Source organism: Haemaphysalis longicornis, unplaced genomic scaffold (assembly GCF_048455015.1).
Source record: "Haemaphysalis longicornis isolate Haplotype H1 unplaced genomic scaffold, Haemaphysalis longicornis Haplotype H1 scaffold_13, whole genome shotgun sequence".
Classification (NCBI taxonomy): domain Eukaryota; kingdom Metazoa; phylum Arthropoda; class Arachnida; order Ixodida; family Ixodidae; genus Haemaphysalis; species Haemaphysalis longicornis.
The window spans coordinates 54,831,050-54,834,479 of record NW_027526233.1 but is presented as its reverse complement, the minus strand read 5'-3'; the positions used below and the strand labels follow the sequence as shown (position 1 = coordinate 54,834,479).

Genomic DNA, 3,430 nt, shown 5'->3' with positions numbered 1-3,430 from the left:
CTGCTCTTATTTTGTCATTGCAGACGTCATGAAAACACACAATTTGGCGGGAGAATCAAAATTTTTGCCTAAGTTGACTAATGTCTCAGTGAATATTTGCTACAAGACAAGCTCTGGGGGAAGTACAAAGCACAAAATCTTTTGAATAAAAGCAACTCGTATTCTGTCTGCAAGGCTTCTTTAAACATCGTGCCCTATACCATGTAAACATTGTAATACGCAGACTATTTGGAGCCCCAATCAGTGTGCCTCCTCGGGTCTGCTGGCTTGTTTCAATTTTTGTCTGACCGTAGAGTAGGCGGTCGGGTTTTTTTTTGTTTGAATTTTGAAGTGATTTTCATGGTGATGATGTTTGAATTTTAATTGCGCAAGGTAAACTAAGGGCAAAGAGCGCCAAACAAACTTTAGTGATTTCCAAGAAACTACTCTTTTAATTCAAAATTTCCCCAACCCATCCAGGCCTAACACAGAAACGCTTGCTGCTGAAGATCCTCTATGAGAATCCGGAGGGCGGTAGATCTAAGCAAGCGTCATTTAAAATGCACGTAAAATTAACTTTACGTCTGAGGATATACACTGCTAGAATTACGTGCACGCACAGCGGAAGAAGTGGCGCGGAAATATAAATTCAGAGTCGTTGCACTTTCCCCCTCAAAAAGAGATCCGCCGAATTGCAATAATGGCAATTTTGTGACTGGCTCTAAATATTCGTTTTAATAGGTGGGCATTATATGCTTTATGCCTGCTAATGTTTACAGAAATTATCATAACGCATTGTTACAGTGATTTTGTTCTATCAATGTGGACGTACGATGTAGGAGTACTATTATTGTTGTGTTTTTCTCGCGAGGGTATTTATTACCAAATAGAGCATGAAAATATTACGTAAGCCTTTAATATCAGGATTGGGCTTAAAACGTGTATGAGGTAATTAGCTGGTTCTTTAAAAGAAGCTGTATATACGGAAGTGGTGGGCCCGTGGACTAAAACATGAAAGCGCTTATTACGCGGATTCGTGCACTGTGGTTGAGACCTGACTGCACCAGGAGCCTCAAATTGCACTGCGCTAGCGGGGCTCACTATGCGAACGAAGAAATAATAATAATCTTCCTCAATTCCCAGTTTACCTGCGGCCACACCCCGTATGAGAGGTGTTTTAGTATATCATATTTACAAGAGGAGTTAAAAGTGATTTGTTCGCGGGTCTTGACTCATCTGAGAAGAATGGTGAACGATGTAGGGAAATGTTGAAGGTGTAAATTTCAGAAAACTCGTTTTCTTGGATCAGTGCAGGATGTGCACTCAACGCGTCGAGCATGGAGAGTCGTTCCCCACACTTGTCACTGACGGCTCGAGTGGGTCATTCAAAATGTAAGCGTGTGTGGCGGAAGTGCGACCTATTTGTACTGTCAAGTGGACACTTGTGTAAATCTATGTTTTATATCGGTGACGTAGTTACCAATGCAAAGTTTTATAATAGTTTGTCAAGTGATTCTCGTTTCAGTTTTGCTGCCATGGTTAGCAGAGCGTGCGTCGTACGTCCGGTTTTATGACTAAATACGCAACCAGAGGTTCGTCGACACCTGTGCAAAGACCAGCCGGATCATCATATTGGTCGCCAATTTCTTTTCCCTCAATGGTGCTATGGTCCGGCACAGAGCACAATATTATCGTCATAGTTACGGCATAAGGGGTGTGCAGCGGTGGATTAGATGTAGAAAATCCGCGTCGCGTTCACAAGGACTGTGGTTCGAATTCTGCTGCTGCACAATTCCCACTAAAGAAAAAAATGTGCGTGTTGATGGAATCGCACAATGAGGATTGGCATGCGGCCTGATCCCGGCGACCATGGCCGATAACGCACCCCCTCACCAGAGCAGGATTGGCCCACCTGGTGTAGTAATGCTAACAACCTCCCATGAATACGCCAATTAACCCTCGGCCCTCCGTCTCCAGTGGCTGGAAAGCAACTGACCACGGCACCTGCCAGATCTGTGACGCAGCAGACGGTGCTAAGAATCCCTCGATCCGGACAGGCCGCCATTGGAGTGTGAACCTGGCAACGTTCAACACAACAACTTTATTTAGCGAGGCGAGTCTAGTTAGAGAGCTATAAATGGGAGAGGTATAAAAGAGAGCTATAAAAGGAAGCCGTGATCGTGAGCGCGAAGAGGCGGAAAGAAAGGAACGGAGGGAGGAAGCCGAAAGGCAGCTGGAATAGCAGCGGTTAGAGTTGAGGCTTGGGCGGGGCTCCGCGGCGTCCAGCGTGACTTTTCGAACGGTTCAGGCCAGCGTTCCGAAATGCGGGACCATCTGCCGCCGTTCGTTGTTGCGAGGTCCGGGCCGCAAGACGGAGCGTCCCAAGACAAACGCGAAGCGTCCCGAATCGTGTTCTTGGACAGTGAAACTAGCCAGGTAAACGAGAAGGGCGCAGAGGCCCAGGAGCCCTGCCGAAAGAACGATTTCAAAATGCGGAAACAGGCCGTGAGTTGTGGCGAGTGCGTGACACTGACGAGAACGGAAGCGGGAAAGCTCTAGGAGAAAATTGACTCTTCCCCAGCGAGCGAGATACGAAAAGACGCCTAGCAACGTAGCCCCAACTATGAGACGATGGCAAGCTGTCGCGGTAGCTACATAGTCACGACGCCAGTGGCTGAAGGGGGTTGCATCAAACATTCGGTGCAGAAACCCAGCTGGACGCGCCGTGCGGGACGAACAGTACGTTGTCACCGGTCTCCGATCAGCTGTTGCGGCAAAACGGTTTCAAGGTCAAAGTGCTGCCGAGAAATAAATAAAGTGCGCTCGTAGCGAATGACGCTAACAGAAGAAGTATCACCATATCGGAGAGCAAAGGAGTACTTAAACTATATAACGCACCAGCTGAGACTTTCGAGAGAGGGCAGTGCGAGTCCACTGATCGCATCTACTTTTCGGCATCGGTTTCAGCGATCTCGGCAGCATGGACAAAATCATGGGAGGCATTGGAGACTGCTTCCAACCAGAGCGCGAGATAACCCGCTTTTGCAAAGAGTGTGACCTGTGAGGTTAGCCAGACAAAGCCGCACGAGCCCCGATAACAGAACGTGTGTCTCTCTGTTCGAACTCTACCTCGGGCGATGTGGTGGCAAATCCTGCGAGCGGGACACGAAAAACGAATCGGACACGAAGCCCGAGCCGCGAGGGGACCGAAACCTGTGGCGGTAGCTTAGACGAGCCGGGAACGGCCGAAGCGGGTTACGTCAGCCCCATCGGTGGCGAAACGCAGTTGGCCGTGCCGTGCGAGGTGAACTCTACGTTGCTCCCAGTCGGTGATAGCTGACATGCAATCAAGGCTGTGCACAGCTTTCACCCGCATTCTGACCCAGTGTAGCGAAGGCACGTAGTGCGAAATCGATAGTACAGAGCCCTCTGCTTTTAGTGAAACCGCGAT

The 3,430-nt window shown here is 48.6% G+C and overlaps 1 pseudogene; it reads right to left on the bottom strand.

Moving 5' to 3' along the window:
- Positions 1-2,283: 2,283 nt before the first annotated feature.
- LOC144163842 (uncharacterized) overlaps positions 2,284-3,430 on the bottom strand; it is a 16,526-nt pseudogene continuing 15,379 nt past the window's right edge.